Raw genomic sequence first — 17,837 nt, 5'->3', positions numbered from 1 at the left:
AGAATATCTTTTCAGTGATGTGACTGAACACTATGGTCTTCAAGATACGACAAGCTATTTCAGTTGTCTGACACTCAAGGTTTATTTTTACTGTAAAACTCTGGTCTGTCCAGGCAGCCCTCTGGGGCTTCCAGGCATGAAATGGACTCATTGCTGCAGGCTTACTTGGATTTAAAAAGATCGGCCATCTCTGCATGCGCCCTTTATGTTCAGGTGGTAGATAGAGGAAGAGCAGCTGCCGCTTTTCCGGAAGCCTGGTTAGTGGTCAGTCAGAAGACTATGCCCAGCCGCTAGGTCAGATCTGCAGGAAAGCATGTAGGGCATAGGTGGTGAGTGTCGCTGCTTCTGCCATCAAAAGGAACAATAATTGCAAACTCATGTGGTACAACCGAGATGACCAGAGGATGCAGTTGAATATATCTGTTAGTTTTATTTGGGCAGTTGTTAAGATGTTCTTAGATTTTCAGTGTGTCTTTGATAAGTCTTAATATGCATTGCTTATCCATATCTGTGCTTCTCATACATTTATCAAGCTGCTGCACACACACACACACACACACACACACACACACACCTATCTTACACTGTAAACTTCATAGGCAGAGGCTGTGTCCGTACTTTTATCCTCCCAGTGCTGGGTTGGGGACACGATATTTTCAGAATATTTAATTACACTGTACCCCATCCCCCTTCTTAGACAGTGGCACAAGCCTATTGTCTGGATGCTATTTAAAGATTGTTCAACAAAATTAACTCAGCGGGTTAACATGGTTTGAATAAGCCGATGACCAGTTCTTTTTTTAAACCTGGGCAGAAATGTAAATATAGTGACACATTTGTTTCTTCTAAAAACAAGATATCCCACTCTATTTTGGTAGAAAGGGTTAGCCAAAATAGACATCTTTGTAAGTGAAGATTATGAAGGTTTTAGGCTGTCTGAATGTAGTGGGATCCCACTGCTTGGTGATTAACTTGACAGTGGCCGGGGAAGACTAGTCAAGGTAAGCGTTAGATTATAGAAGGGAGGTAGATAGTAGTGAGGCCGACAACTGCTGGAGAGTGGCAGGTGAGTGCTACTTAACTTTTACCACAGGAACCAAGTTTATCATTTATAACACGTGCCATTAGCATATCTGGTTCATTTTGAGACAGGGTCTCACTGTGTATCCCAGACTTGCCTTGAACTTGAAATCCCCCAGCCTCTGCCCACCAAGCGCCGGAAATGCAGGTATGTGCCACCATGCTGGGACTCATTTAATTAATATATTAGCTGTTTCTTAAGTGTGACTGTAGATATTATCTTCTAGAATCACCTAGAAGGCACGCTCTGTGCCTGAGGGATTGTATCTAGGTTAAGTTAGCCTCTGGGCATGCCTATGAAGTATATAGATGAGGTTGATTGAGGTGGCAAGACTCACCTTAACTGTGGGCAGCAGCATCCCATGGGCTGGAGTCTGGGACTGCATATAATCAAGAAAGTGGGTGGAGCACTAGACTTTGTTGTTGTCTGTTTCTGGGCTGTGGATGCAGAGGAACCAGATGCCTCTGGTTGCTGTGCCCATGACTTCCCTACCCTGGCGGATTGTACCTTGGACTGTGAACCAAAATAAAGTTTGTTTTCCTTGTTGCCTTCCTGAGATGTTTTATTACAGCCCCGAGACACATAACTAATACAGACCATCAGTACCGAGAAGTATGGCAGTTGCCATGGTAAACCTTACAGTGCATCTTAGAGGCAGTTAGAACTGGTTGCAGGAGGAATGTCAAAGAGTTTGGAACTATGGGCTAGACAATCTGTCACATGCTGAACGCAGAGCCTAATGGACCATTTTGATGGGAAAGCAGAAAGCCAAGAGAATCGAGAACTGCCAAGGCCTGGGTTGTGAGGTTTCTAAGGGAAACGGGGATTCTTACCAGGGGCTGGGCGATGCCAGTCAGGTTATATTCTGGCAAAAAGTATGACCTCATTCTGCCCATGTCTTGAGAACTTGAGCGAAACTGAATTTAAAAGTAATGAATTAATGTGTTAGGCAGAGAAAATGTCATAGCAGGATGGCATTCATGGGGATTACTACTCTCCCCAGGTCTACAGCAGAAGAAGAGTCACAGGTAGGCCTGAAGACATTTAAAATGTGCAGTCTGTCAAGAGCAAGAGCTCAGATAAGCTTAAAGTTGCAGCCAAGACCTGTTCTAAAAGTAGGCTGTAATTATAATTGTTTAAGAAACCATCAACTTCACAGTGGGCCAATAGGAAAGGAGTCCTTAGGGCTAGGCTCCTCCCATCAAAGGTTCCAAGTTGAATGCTAGTGTTTGCTGGTCTGGAAAAGCTACTGTCTGTCTGGTGAAGTACTTACCTTGGGTAAGCACACAGTGGCTCCCACAACTGTGGTACAGGGAGACCAGGCTCCATCCTTATTTGGCAGCAAAACTTGGCAGTGTTGTCCACATGGTACTGGTTTTGCAGACACGAAAGATGCAAGTTTGAAGGGTTGTGGAATCTTGCACCGTGGTTTCAGAGTGTTCCTGAGGCCAGGCAATATATGGCAGGGTTGGAGTCCTGGCAAGAAGGCCACGACAGGCTACTTGGTGAAGCCTAATTTGTAGTGGGGACCACAGAGACACCAGGCCTTTGGGATATCTGCTGAGCAAAGTTGTAGTTATAGAGCTCTAGATGCTATGGTGTTTCAGGATTTGATGTTTGCCCTCTGGTCTTGCTCCAGTTCATTCTCTCTTGGTGCTTTACCATTCTTGGAATGGGAATGTATTCTCTGTGCTATTTATTGTACACTGGAAAGACGTAACTTTTAAAATAGGCACTCACAGCTCGGAGTCTCTAATGCGACTGAGATGTTGTACTTTCAACTTTAAGGACTGGAAACTTGAATGAAGCAGGATACAATGCATTTTGCATTATGAGATGGCTGTGAGCCTGTGGGGAGAAGGGATGGGAGGTTATGGTTTCAAAGTGACGTGCTTTGGTGTCACCTGACAAGGGATGGAGCTGTGATGGTTGATATTGACTGTCAACTTGATAGAATCTAGGGCCACCTCTGAGCATACCTGTGAGGAATTACCTGGTTAGCTTAGTCTCCGAGCAGTTTTCTGGAATAGGTTAACTGAAGTGGAAAAGACTCCCCTTAACAGAGATGGCACCTGTCCGTGGGCTGAGGTCACAGACCGAATAAAAGGGAGCATAAAGAACACCAGCATTCATCATTATTAACTTCCTGACTGTGGACACAGTGTGGCCAGCCTTCTTAACCTGCTGCTGCCACCACATCCTTCCCCTGGCAGACTTGCCTCCATGATGGAATATAGCTTTGAACTGTGAGCCAAGATTAAGCCACCCCCCCCTTATTTTTTTAAAAATTTATATTTTATGTACCTTGGTGTTCTACTTGTGTGTGTGTGTGGGTGGGTGTCAGATCCCCCAGAACTGGAGTAACAGACAGTTGTGAGCTGCCAGGTAGCTACTGGGAATTGAACCTGGGTCCTTTGGAAGAGTAACTAGTTCCCCTTATCATTGACCTCTCTCCAGCCCCAAGCCTCCTTTTTCTTAGTTGATTTTGTCAGGTATTTTTTTCACCTGATTTGTAAGTGAAATGAAACTGAAGGAATAGAGAAACAACAGAACTTAGAATTTTTTGTTGGTTTGAATAAAATAAGATCTTTTTTAGGAGAAGGCTTTTCTGACTGAGGACTGACATCCAGAGCTATGGTTATATTTCATGTTGTTACTGTAGGCCAAGTCATAACATCAAAGTAAGAAAGATGATTTCCAATATAAGCTGGCTAGATACCCTTACCACAGGACTGTCAAAATGTTATTTTACTAAACCACTATGTCTAATGCTAAGATAGTCCTATAAATATTATTCTGCATCTTTTTTTTTTTTACAAATAAAGCATTTTTAGCTTTAATTTATTCTTTAGGAGAACTAGAGGCTTCAGTGAGTACTGGTCCCAGAACATTTTGAAAATTAAATATTTTCAAATAACGAAAAGAAAAAATAAAACAATTAGATGTTAGTGCCTCCCAATGTGATTTTTGAAAAATAAGCTTGAAAAGAGAAAAGTGTATTTCAGCCCAAAGTTTCCAAGGTACCAAGTTCCTGGTTGGCTTCTCTACTGCCTTTGGGCCTGACATAGGTCAACATGTCATAGCGTGAACGCATGTTCAGAACTGCTCACCTCATGATCACCAAGGAAAGCACAGAAGGGAAGAGAGGAGAGACACTACTAACCTCTGGACATAGTTCTGGCTCTCAGACCTTGGGAGAGGCGCTGTTGCTGTCTAGTGAGATGAGACCAAAAAGCTGTTACAGATGCAATACCCAGGACCTTCCTAGACAGCAGGGGTACCCGATTCAGAATGCAAGTGCTCACAGTGGAGAACTGACTGCAATCCCACTGCCTCACCAACATTGCCCTTTTAGTCATAATAAGCTCCAAACCCAGTCAAAACCTCTTGCTTTTAGTTCTGAAGTATAACTCAGTTTCCTCTCCTCTTCTCTCCTCTCCCTCTCCCTCTCCCTCTCCCTCTCCCTCTCCCTCTCCCTCTCCTTTCCTCTCGTCCCCTCTCCTTTCTCCCCTCTTCTCCTCCATTTTAAATAGGAAAACAACTTTGTTGTGTGGCAGTTTCCTTTTCTAGCTGGGCTGGCCTTTAACCCCTGCTTGTCCTTCCCTCAGTCTCCCCAGTGCTGGCATTACAGGTGTGATGACCAAGCCCAGCATATTACTGAGTTTCTGTTCCGCTCTGGCACTGTTTATCACCGCTCTCTCTATATATAACACTTTTCTTCCTCTATACAATATTAGTTTCTATTTTCCTTGACTAGCTGTCCTTAGTCTAGTGGCCACTCAGTGTTATTCAGGTGCCCACCATAGGCACTTAGTTCTTTCCCCATACCTGATATTCTTGGGTTATCTTATCTCTGCCTCTGACACCAATGGACGCTATAGCTTTACAGCTTACCCCATTCTGGTAGCATACTAACCTACAATGTGTTATCACCTGCTAATGGCTGCCCCAACTCTGCATCTCATCAGCATTTGAAGTTCAGCCCTAGGATGGGGGTGGAGGCGGGGCGGGACCTGTTCTCTAGCAATTCTCTGCCCTTTTTCCTGGTTCATTTAACCCCATTGTCCACCATGTTGCGCAGACTTGGCCTTTCTCACTTCCAGCTTCTTGGGTCATCTGGATTCTACACCTCTAAATAGCTCTTCTACCCATTCTGTTCTCCTTCAGACAGTATCATTGATTTCAACTAAACTGTTGCCAGTTTCCTTACTGATCTCTCTCCCGGAAGCCTTATCTTTTCTCTGAATAACCATAGAGTGAGCCCAGCAAACAGGTTCTAATCCTGTCAGTCTGGCAGACTAGCTATATATCTGCTGCAACAGATAATTAACACCCAAGTGTTGCCTTTCCCCACGAAGCGTCCCTGAGGCCTCTGCAGTTGAAACGCCTTTCCTTCTTGCCTAAATTGTACTCACCTAGTATCTTCATAGTTTTATCATTCCTTGTGAAATTACAGTGTAGTTATTTACATTTTTGTCTTTAGAACAAACATCTAGTAAGTTGTCTTTCAGTACAAAACTGCCCTGTCCCCTCAACCCTCTGGAATACTTCTCTGTGGGGGTCAGATTTCTGGCAGCGTAACAAATACCAGAGATATATCAGGTTTGTTTTGTTTTGTTTCATTTTTTTCAAGGCAGGCCTTTTCTGTGTAGCCTCAGCTATCTTGGAACTTGCTCTGTAGACCTGGCTGGCCTAGAACTCAGAGATCCCCCTGCTTTTGCCTCTCGAGTGCTGCCATCAAAGGCCTGCACTCAGGCCCCCTCAGGCTTACTAAGTCAGTTTTAAAAGCATATCTTGTTTACAGTTTTGGAGGTTTTAGCCCATGGTTTTTTGGCCCTGCAGTGAAGCAGACCATCGGCACAAGGGCACCAGGAAAAGGAAGTACTCATCTCACAGCGGCCAGGAAGAAGAGAGGCTGGGCTCCAAGCATCCCCTCTTGGGCAGGCACCCAGTGACGCTGCTTCCTCTGCTAGGTCCCAGTTTTTAAAGTACCACCAGATTCTAATAGTGCCAAAGGCTGCTGGCCAGACATGAAACACTTGGTGGACTTCCGGGAGCGTTTATCCAAAACAGCACCTTCATCCTTATTCCAATGCCAGTCTACTCTCCTGTACGGTTAGAGGAAGACGTTTTGTAGGCACAGCTTTATATCGGCTCTGACTTCAGCTAGGGTAGTTTCTTCTTTGGGGATTTGAGATGGAGAGACATGCCGACTCTGCTTGAGCACTGCACCTGGAACATAGAGTTAGGAAATGTAAGGCATGCTATCTGCCATTGAGAGAGGTCCTGGACTACAAGGAGGAAGAAGGAGATGAAAGGTGATCAAAACACAGCAGTGATGCTTTAATACTTATGGGGTGCCCACAAACAACATTAAACATTACTTCTAGGTATGCTGGTGAAGATGCTTCAAAAAGAGATTAGCGTTTTAATTGGAAAGCAGATAGTTCTCCTCAATATGTGGATAGATCGCATTCAACCCACTGAGGGCCTGAAGAGAATAAAAAGGCAAAGTGAGGTTGGGTTCCTGCTGTAAACTGAGACTCTGGTCTTCTGTGCTCAGCAGTCCTGATCACTAGAGGTCTTGCCCCGATCGCCTTTCTGACTCTCAGGTTTTTGGAGTCTATCCAGCTTTCCTGGGTCTTCAACTTGGAGACAGCAGACCGTAGGACTCTTCAGCATCTAGTATTGTAGGAGCCCATCTCTTTTGGTGAATAAAACATAACCTTTACTCACAGTCTTTCTACATTGTGTGCATGTTCATATGTGTGTACATACACATGCACACATAATTGTCTCTACACATCCATGGGTTCTGTATTCACAGGGTTTTGTTTTGTTTTTTTAAAGATTTATTTATTTATTATATGTAAGTACACTGTAGCTGTCTTCAGACACACCAGAAGAGGGCGTCAGATCTCGTTCTGAATGGTTGTGAACCACCATGTGGCGGCTGGAATTTGAACTCAGGACCTTTGGAAGAGCAGTCAGTGCTCTCAACCACTGAGCCATCTCTCCAGCCCCCCATTCACAGGTTTTAAATTCAGCGATTCAACCAAAAATGTAATTAAGGGCTGGTGAGATGGCCCAACAGGCTAAGGCACTTGCACCATGCCTGATGCCCTGAGTTTGGTTCCCAGAACCCATATGGTGAAATAAGAGAAGAAACTTCTACCACCTGTCTTCTGATCTCCACACTCAAGCCATGGCATGCTCACGTACATGCACACACAAATAAAAAAAGTTTAAAAACATGCTTAAGCTATGACGGTGGCATTTGTGTTAAATGTGTGCATGCTTTGTCTCATTATTCCCTAAATAACGGAGTATAACTGCTCTTCAACCCGGGTCAGGTAGTAGAAGTCATCGAGAGATGGTTTAAAGTGTGGGGTTGGTGATGCATATCTGTAATCTTGGCGCCTGGGAGACAGAGGTAGGAGGATCAGAAGTTCCAACATAGCTAAGACGCTGCCTCCAAAACAAACAACAATAGCAATAAAACAAGTGGAGGGTTGGAAGTGAATGGGTTGTATGCAAATACTACACACCTGAAACATTCACAGGTTTTGTTTTCCCTAAGACATTCCATACATATACACATATATATTCCATATGGATACATATATAATCTCAAAATGACTCTTGTGTATCTTAATTTATTCCACTGTTCAATTATAAATAAACTTTTTAAGAGATCATTACATTTTACTTCTTAAGTGTGAGTGTGTGTGCGCGTGTGTGCGTGCTCGTGTGTGCGTGCTCGTGTGTGCACAAGAATACCAGTATATGGGCTAGAGAGATGGCTCAGCGGTTAAGAGCACTGACTGCTCCTCCAAAGGTCCTGAGTTCAAATCCCAGCAACCACATGGTGGCTCATAACCATCTGTAATGAGATCTGATGCCCTCTTCTGGTGTGTGTGAAGATAGCTACAGTGTAATTAGATATAATAACAAATCTAAAAAGAAAAAAAAAAGAATGCCAGTATTTGGCAGTCAAAGGAAAACTTAAAGTAGTATTTTTTCCTTCTGTCTTAGTGTTTTACTGCTGTGAACAGACACCATGACCAATGCAACTCTTTTTTTTTTTTTTTTGGTTTTTCGAGACAGGGTTTCTCTGTATAGCCCTGGCTGTCCTGGAACTCACTTTGTAGACCAGGCTGGCCTCGAACTCAGAAATCCACCTGCCTCTGCCTCCCGAGTGCTGGGATTAAAGGCGTGCGCCACCACGCCCGGCTCCAATGCAACTCTTTTAAGGTCACCATTTAATTGGGACTTGCTCACAGGTTCAGAGATTCAGTCCCTTATCATCAAGGCACGAGCATGGCAGCATCCAGGCAGGCATGATGCAGGAGGAGCTGAGAGTTCTACATCTTCATCTGAAGGCTGCCAGCAGAAGACTGACTTTCAGGCAGCTTAGATGAGGGTCTTAAAGCTCACGCCCACTCCAACAAGGCCACACCTCCTAATAGTGCCACTCCCTGGGCCAATCATATATAGACCACCCATTCCATGGTCCCATAGGCTTGTTCAAACATGGGACTATGGAAGCCATACCCAAACAACATAATGCAAAATGTATTTAATTCAATGTCTAAAATCCCCATAGTCTATAGCAGTCTCAAAAAATAATAGAAGTCCAAAGCTTAAATTCCATACTGAGATTCAAGCAGTCTCTTAACTGTAATACCATATAAAGTCAAACAAACAAACAAACCTGGCCCCAAGCAAAGCAGAAAACCAGCTGGGCAAACTCCAAACTCTTATGTTTCTACATCCAATGTCCAAGCTCTCTTCAGATCTCCAACTCCTTTCATCCTTGTTGACTGCTGTTAGCAGACCTGACATTCAGCAGCAACCAACTTTATTCTCCTGGGCTGGTTCCACTTCTTGTTAGTAGCTTTTCTTGACAGGTATCTCACAGCTCTGGCATCTCTAACATCTTGGAGTCTCCAAGTTAACTTCAGCTTCATAGCTTCTTGTTCCAATATCTGAGAAGGGCTTGGGTCACATCTCTAGCTTTGCCCTCTGTAGCACTCTAAGCTCAGGTTGATCCACTCCACTGCTGCTGCTGTTCTTGGTGATCATCCCATGGTACTGGCATCTCCAATACACTGGGGTCTTCTGTTGCAACTAGGCTTCACCACAGGCCTCTCACAGGCTCTTTCATGGTGCTCAGTCTCAACTTCTTTGCATGACCCCTTCAGTTCTGGGCATCAACTGCAACTGAGGCCGCACATTCACCAATGGCCTTCCCCTGGCCTCTCACAGTGCCGAGCCTCCATAGTGCCTAGCTCTCCATGCTCCTTTCCTATCTTCAAAACCAGTGCCACCTGGGTGACTCCTCCACAGTACCAAGTGCAGCTGCAGCACGAGGTGCAACCTTAGTTATCTCTAGAACACAGCTTCTCTGTGCTCTGGGGAAACACTTCCCAGAAGAGTTCACCTCAGTGATGCTAGCCTCTTCCCAAAGACTGCTAATTTGTTAGCTCCAGCTAACCAGCTTCAATTGTCCCAGTAGTCCCTTCTATTCATGACTCTAAAGCCAGAGCCACATGGCTGAGGCTGCTGAGTTCTGTTGCTTGCTGGGAAAACATGGCCCCCCTTCTTCTATTACCAGTGTTCTGTTTTCCAACTCCTTCACTGCCTAAGTTTGACAGTCTTGGAACTTGCTCTGTAGATTGACCTTGAATTCAGAGATCTGTATGGCTTTGTGTCCTGGGATTAAAGGACCATGCCTGGACCTATATTTAGCTGAATAGGATCTTGCCCCGAAGTCCCACTTCCTTAATCTCTTATCTCCTTAAATAGGATTCAGCTCCTTTCTACTTCCTGATACTCCTTTAATACTTGAACCAAATGATTTGTATTTTTTCTTTTCAGCTTTCTTCTTTTCATTAAAATGCTCTTCATAAGAGTGAACTTTAGTAACTACACAACAGAATTTATACCAGGCTGTTTTTTGTTTTTTTAATTTTGTTTTGTTTTGTTTTGTTTTTGAGACAGGGTTTCTCTGTGTAGCTTTGGCTTTCCTGGTACTTGTTTTGTAGACCAGGTTGGCTTCAAATCACAGCCTGCCTCTGCCTCCTGAGTGCTGTGGTTAAGGCTACCACGCCCAGCCTAAGATAGTTTTAAAGCCATTTTCTTTCTAATTTCTCTTTACCTTTGTTGTTTGGTGATTTTTTTTTCTACCCTGAGCCTTCTCCCTCATGGGACTGAAATTGGAGTTCTCCACAGCAGGAGGACTTATATGTCAATATTCAGTGCTTTAAATGTCCCTTCTAGATACCTTCTGTACCCACCCCATCTCTCATTCCCATTCATTCTCTTCCCACAGCTCATAGTTTTTCTCAGATAAAAATCTGACATCACTGGCTGGCTGTGGTGGAGCCAACCTTTGATCCCAGCACCTGTGAGGCAGAAGCAGGCTGATCTCTGAGTTCAAGGCCAGGCTGGTCTACAAAGTGAATTCCAGGAAAGTCAGAACCCCTATCTGGAAAAAAAAACAACACCCAAAAATCTGACATCACATTAGTGTGCTAATATGTTAGTGCCTCCTCCGTATCTGTGAAATGAAGTGCAGTTTTTAAAAAAAAGGCTGGAAATGTTGCCAAGGGGCAATTCAAATATTCGGAAAGAAATTTGAATTTGTCCTTTTGACTTTCTCTCCCTTTTGCCCCTTTGTTCCCCCTCTTGGACAATTTTTTTTCCTTCCCTACTGTTGCAGCCAAATTGCACTGACCCTTCCTGTCGTTGGTACTGCCCTCTGTGGGCATCCTCCCAGCACAGCACCTGCATCCAAGAGGCGATCGACTCATCCATCTCTATTCACCTTTGCGTCAGCAAAGATGCTTTATAAACGCTCCGGTCTCCAGCACTAATTGCAATGACATGTTTGATGATTTCACCTCCCATTGTCTACCTCCTGTTCAGTGTGGAAATCTGACCGTTCTAGCCACTGCCTCCTTTCGAAACCCTAGGGTTAGAAAGCTATTTGAGCAATCTCGAAAAGATAAAGGATGAATGTAGTCTCTTCAACGGATATCTGTATTTTCCAAGTCGTTGTTATAAACTGGTTATCAAGTTATTTCTGGTCAGTCTTTGAGTTACAACTTGACTATGAATAATATATTCCATAAATATGCATCATCCTCAAAGGTGAATGAACGGCTGGAATACCACTTGACAGCTCACCTTGCTCAGTCCCGTTGGGGTTACGTCACTCTCCCATTAGAGGGAGGTGACGTTTCCTGGATTGCTTCCCATCCTTTCTCATCTGCTGTATTATTAAGTAGGCTGTACTCATTGCGAGTTCGTCCTCCATTAGAACTCTCTTCTTTGAGCATATCCATCTGCTTCTCCCTGGAACTGGAGCCTTCGAACTGGGTCTCTCCTGGGTCGGTGGAGACAGACTCAGTAACCAAATCCAGAGAGTAAAGACTCCATCACGCACTCGCGGCCCTGACAGGTGGCACGCATCTATAATACTGGCTAAGGAGACTTGTCCTGACTTGTGCAGCTGAATATATTCGTCCTGAGACCCAGTGGAACTTCCAGCACCCTAAGTTCAAAGAGAGTGAATGTGTCTACATTTAAAAAAACGATAGGTTTATTTTTGGGGAAAATGTACATGCCTGGCTGGAGAATCTCAGAATGGTGCTTACGAGAATATCAAGCATTAGGAAATGGAGTGAAGACACTTAGTGGAGGCAGAAGATGGATGTAAATAGTTCCTTGAACCTTGTCGCGCAGATGAAAGATTTTAAACGGGTTTTCTCAAGTTGCCCGCGTCCGGATTTCCTGAACCACTCGCGCTGCCTGCTTACTAAGGAGTGCGCCTCCGGGGGAGGTGTGCGCGCGCGCTGGAGGCGGGGAGGCGGCGGAGAGGGGCCTGGCTCCGGGAATAAACAGCGGGGGAGCGGCTTGGCTGACGCTCGCTGCCCGGGGAGCGGGGTGCAAGGGCCGCAGGCCGCTGGACTGAGCCCCGGGATGGTAGCTAGGAGATTGGAAAGCCTTTGATGCCAGAAGAGTCTGACTGGAGACGCTGACAACCCAGCCCTGCCCCTCCGGGAGTCTCAGGCTGTGGCTCAGACCTTAAGGTAAGGAGTAGCTCGGTAGTGCTGCCCTGGAGTCGCAGGACTCGCCGTGCCCTGTACGTTCCTACCTCCCCGCTACCTCCTCACCTTCTTCCTCTGCTCTTCTCCGGGGTCTTCGGCGCCAAGCTGACGCCCTGTGCTGGGTGTCTGGCCAGGGCTCCCATGCTGCGCGTTCTGGGTTTCTGCTCCGCGGCCCGCGGCACCTTCGCCCCCTCTCCACCATCCACCCCTCGCTTTCACGTTTTCTCCAGGACCGCACCAGGAACCCTGCACCCTGACTCTGGGTCGCTGGCGAGGGCGAGGGGTTGGTACGAGATCGCCCACTGTCTCCTGGTCTGTGGGTATAGATGCACAAATTGCCCCTAAGATCTGGAAGTTGGAATCTGAAATACTGCAATTCCTAGTCTTCCAGAACATACTCTGGCCTTGCATTACTGCCCTAACTTTGGAAAGAGTATCAACTCTTGAATCAGGTCATTGCAATGAATCACTTTATCTGTGCGTCCTCACTGAACACAGTAGGTTGGGATTCCCCAGCCACTACCCTACCCCCTTTCCCTGGGGGAAGTTTACAATGCTTTCAAGGCGACAGCAATTGCTACAAGTTTATCAGACCTTGAAGCAATATCTCTTATCCCAGAGCTTGGAAAAAATAAAACAAAAAAACCTCAGGCCCCACCCTTTATTCTTGATTCAGATTTGGTAGGAGAAGGGGCGGGAGGAGAGAGAGAGAGAGGCTGTTGTTGTGTATGTATATATACTTCATATCTAAACGGAAAAAAAAAGAAACCGCCCAGAAGTGAGAGCGATCCTCCTCCTCCTGGATTGTCCTCCTGAAAGTGTAAGGTCCACATGGGAGAAAGGCCGTTCTCCGAGGCTGATGGTTTGATGCGGTGCCATCACTTCTGGGGTGGTGGTTAGGGGAAGGGAAGTTGAGTGCTATTTTGAAACTCAGATTCAGGACTAGAGGAAAATGCCATGCTTCTAAGAGACCAGAGTTAAAACATCATGGTTTTCCTTTTCTTTTCTTTTCTTTTCTTCTCTTCTCTTTTCTTTTCTTTTTCTTTTCTTTTCTTTTCTCTCTTTCTTTTTTTTTTTTTCTTTTCTTTTTTCTTTTTGGTAAGAATTTCCCCACGAATACTCCTGTGACTGGAAAGGGTGGAGGCCTATTCTGCGGGGAATCTGAAAATCTTCCCCAGACTGCCCCTTGATTTTTGTCAATGATGGCATGCAGGCCTTTGACCTGTGTGCTAGTTGCTTATTTAAAGGCAAAAAACAAAAACAGAACAAAACCAAAAAACTCAAACAGACCAATCTCCAGGCAACAAAAGAAGGAACAGTCATGCAAATTAATGCAAATCTTGTTTATGCTCCCAATTATGTGAGCCCAGGTCTTCCACTCTGACTGGCCTGTAGACGTTATACATCATATTTAATGAAGTTAATTTTGTCTCCATCCTGCCTGGTGTCACAGTTGTGCATCTGCTAGTTTTTCTATGCACATCCTTATTTGTACTTCAGCCATTATAAGTATCTGCAGCCAGCAGAGGGTAACAACCAGGGACAAAAGAGACTGACCTGTGTCTTCTGAAAAGTTAAGGAACCAGCTAATTTCTTAATATATTGTCACATAGGTACACTATTAAAACAGTGATTTTATTTTATGGACCTAGATGTGTTAACTTTCAAGTCCAGTGGAGTGGCTGGGGTGCCTATTTAACTTATCAAAGCAGACCTGGCCTCCAGGTCCTCCCAGCATCCCTCAGTCCCTACCTGTAACTGGGTATGGCTGGCACACTCTACCCTGAGCTCTACAGCCCTGGGGCTAGGCTGCCCTGCCCCCAGAGGTTCTTCCCTACTTAATCCAGACATTTTGGTCACCCGCCCCCTTTTGTACCTTTGGCCTCCTGGTGGCTGTACTTGGCTCCACTCCACTCTCTCCCCTCCCCTCCCCCTTTCCCAACAAGATTCAGGGTCATGACCACTCTGGACTGCCCCAGATGTGTCTGCCTCCGACTATGTTCTCCTACATATCTATAGTAAACTTTCTCCTCCACCATACCTAGGAGCAGTCATGTCTTTTTTATTTACTTTTTCATTCACTGTGAAAAAGGGCTGATACTGCTTTCAAGAACATTAAGGACAAACGGAGACTGTAAAGCCTTTTGAACATTTGAGAAAAGACACTGTCTAGTTATTGAGCCAATATGATTGTTTTCCTGGCAAAATTTTTCTCCTTTCTAAAATTAACTTTCCCTAAGGAGGAATAGTGCAGATGCACATGATTCAGCCCAGCCAACTCCCGAGAATCCTGTAAATTGTAAAAGTGACCTTCCTTCATGCCTGTGGATCCCGGTGTGAGATCTGATCGCAGCACGTGCCGACAAGCCCCCCCCCCCCCCCCCCCCCGCCTGCTGGCCTTGTGGCCTCGGCCAGGTGCCCCTTCGATGGCATGGGCAGAGTGACAGTATTACGCTACAAGTTCTATCGGTGAGGCAAAGGTATTATTATTTCCCAAAGATTTCGTGTATGTTGTACACACTGGATCTGAGACTTCCATAATTATATATGTAACACATGGTTTTAATAGGAACCAAAAACCACAATATTTTTCTCTGCGGTGGGATAGTTAAGCATTAGGTTTTGATCACTTTTTCATGGACATTTTAATATGACAGAACTAAAGGCTTCCAGAAAACAATTCTATAAAGATCTATTTGGAATTAGAAGTCCTAAAAAAAAAAATAGAGAAAAAGATTCCTGATGCTTTGCCCTACTGTGTGCATAGCCCAAGTAAGTCTTTTGAGAGTAAGGCTTGATTGATCCAGTTCTGGCGGCTTCTGACTGGATGATTAGACCCTTCCACTCTTCCTCAGACCTTTAATTTAGTTTGTAACTTGATGCTTCACTGATTCCCCCCCCCCACACACACACACTCTCACAGCCACGCCAGCTCACAGAGGAATGGCTGGCACTTGGGGTTGACATTTTTTCCCCTCCCATCAATTAGAACGCATCAGTTATAGGTTACAGAATGCCATCGCTTTTTCAGTGAGGTATTCTAAGAAATTCCTTTGGCCACAAGGAACACAGCCCCGGTGCAGGCTGCACCAGTAGCCTGGTCTTCTGGCGCCATGTTAATTTCTCACTGATTTTCAAGGATGCAGAAATTATAGTAGAGTCATAGAGAACTAAAATGGGAAGAACACTTTAGAACCCATCTTGATTTTAATCACTTTTTCTACAGATGCATACTGAAGTCGTAACCAGTCTTTGGGAATTGGTTTTTGAGAATAGGCATTGCGTTTGCCATCCTTCTGATTTTCAAAGCGATGAGGATGTTGTTCACCGGAGATGAATTTAATAGGGTGGCAATGGCTGCCCAAGTAGGTTGCAAATCTAGGCAAGATTTCCAGTGAAACTCGATGTAGCATTAAAGACAATGCAGGTAATTTACAAAGGCACCAAGGTACTTGAGACTGACACCCAGGGTCTTCATTAGACTGGGTGGGGGCTCCTGTCTGACAGAAGACAAAGGGTACCTCAAGGCAGATGAACATAAGGAAGGCTTTAGAAAGAGCAAGGCTTAGAGAATCGGCCGGTCACTTGAGTAGACAGTCTTTAGCTTTTTAAAGTCCCTTTAAATATGGTAGTTTTCTCTTCTCATTACACCAATGGCAGCCACTTGAGTTCCCCACATTAAATGCACCTAGGCAGAAATATAAAAACACATGGATATTTTACCATGGTTTTTCAGAGTTCTGCTATGTATGTCTCAGTCAATCCCAAATATGGACCACTCGATCATCTGTAGCTCAGTCAGCACCTTGTCCTTGTGAGGGAAGTTGTGTGCTGGGATAAAGGTGGTGTGCATCCTTGATGAAGGTGCCAGCTCCTCTAATAGCAGCTCTGTGGAAAGAGGATAATAATGACTGCCCTTTAGGACAGAGGTTTTAGTCTGAAATCATAGAAACAATCTTCCTTTCTTGCCCTTAAGCCCCTGTTTCATTGCAGCCTGCCCTTCGTTAGTCCCATTCCTTAACGCTTCTATCCTAAAATCTACACCCTCAAGATTATGTTCACTTGAAGTGAATTTATATATGAGTTCACTAGAGTAGGAACGAACCAAAGGTTCTGGTGTTTATTATTTTTCTTACTAGTTGTAAAATGCTTTATTCTGATACTTGGCATTATGAGGATTCAATTCAACCTTGAGAGGTCATAAGAAACTTAGTTAACTATCCCTGCCATACCACAGTTTTCTACCATTTGTTGAGGCTGTTTATATACATTAAGGAATTAGGTACCGGAGAACTGGCAGTTGAGAGTACTGTCTGTTCTTATAGAGAACCTGGGTTTGATTCCCAATACCCACATGGTAGGTCACACTCACCTATAACTCTGGTTCCAGTGATCTGGTACCCTCTTCTGGTCTTTCTGAGCACTGGGCACACATGTGATGCACAGACCTATATGCAGGCAAAACACTTATCAAAGAAAAATTTAAAAAAAGAAAAAGAAAAGAAAACTACAGATCCCTAAGAGGCAACTGCTACCCTCCTTAAATAGAGCTGTGATCCAGGGAAGTTAGCACAAGATGCTGCATAGTCTACACGGGAGGGGGCTGCACACATGTGGGGCTTCTGAGATATTTCCTAATTCTGAAAAGACTATATAAGATCTTCATATGTTTGAGTATTTTATCTTAGATACATTCAACGTGTGGAACTCAACCACCTGGCATTGAGTTCATACTTAGAAACAACCTGAACACTTAATGTTTCCAAGACAGAGTGAACCTCACTAATCAAGATGATTTTTAAAAGATTTGCCTTATAATTTTCAGAAATTTGAGGATTCCTTAGGCAGCCATGGATGACAAATTCACACAGTCTTCACTTTAAATGCAAGAATCTCTGGTGTATAGTGTTCCCTTCGGGGCTAAGAAGTTCTCCTATCTTTTGATGTTGCTCCCCGAGGACATTTATAAATAAATTAAAACGCACACAAGGCGGCAGTTCATCTTCATTGACTGGGTTTGGAATCACCCAGGAGGTACACCTCCACGTGTGTCTGTGAAGGTGTCCGCAGATGGCACCATCCCTCTAGCTAGAGTCCTGGACTGAATCAAAAGAGAAGAAAGGAAATGAGCGCCAGTGGGCATCCCTTTCCACTTCCTGATGGCAGAAGCAGCGGGCAGTGTTAGCGCCTCATGCTCCTGCCTGCATCCCTTCTCAGCCATGATGGGCTGCATCATCAACCTTGACTAAGAATCAACTCTTCCTTCCTTAAATTGCTTTTGTCTCATATTTCAGAATAGTAAAGAGGTACCTTACAAAATATTTGCTATAAAAACAAACATTACTCTGATAGGGTTTAGAGTTGTTGGCTTTGTCAAAGCATCTCTCACTGAGTCTGAGAAAAATGCACTAGACCAGTAATACCTTTAGTTTGTGAATGAATGCACCCCAATCTGGTGTTTTGGGTTTTCACTGAATCTGATCAATTAGTACCTTCTGAGTTCACCTAAGATCTGATATCCTTCCCTCTGCCTGAAAGAAGTCATTACCGTCAGTCCACAATGCGGAGTTCACGATGTGCTCTATCATGGGTTCTCTGACCTCTGGCTAATTCTGTGTCTAGGTGAAAGGGGAAGGAAACAG

The 17,837-nt window shown here is 44.6% G+C and overlaps 1 protein-coding gene across 2 annotated transcripts in view; it reads left to right on the top strand.

Annotated features, from left to right (window-relative positions):
- The window catches only part of Rnf144b (ring finger protein 144B), a 142,617-nt gene that overhangs the window by 1,298 nt on the left and 123,482 nt on the right, over positions 1-17,837 (top strand). The window contains exon 1 of one of the 2 annotated variants that reach the window (XM_029468249.2): positions 11,991-12,177. The exons of the other annotated variant lie outside the window; for it this stretch is intronic. The gene's annotated coding sequence lies outside the window, so the exon portion shown is untranslated. Of the gene's footprint in view, positions 1-11,990; positions 12,178-17,837 lie in introns of those variants that run through there. 2 annotated transcript variants of the gene reach the window in all.

This window comes from Mus caroli, unplaced genomic scaffold, assembly GCF_978045245.1.
Source record: "Mus caroli unplaced genomic scaffold, Mus_caroli_1 scaffold_15, whole genome shotgun sequence".
Lineage (NCBI taxonomy): Eukaryota > Metazoa > Chordata > Mammalia > Rodentia > Muridae > Mus > Mus caroli.
Note: the sequence above shows the minus strand (reverse complement) of the source record. Positions and strands in the feature narration are given on the sequence as shown.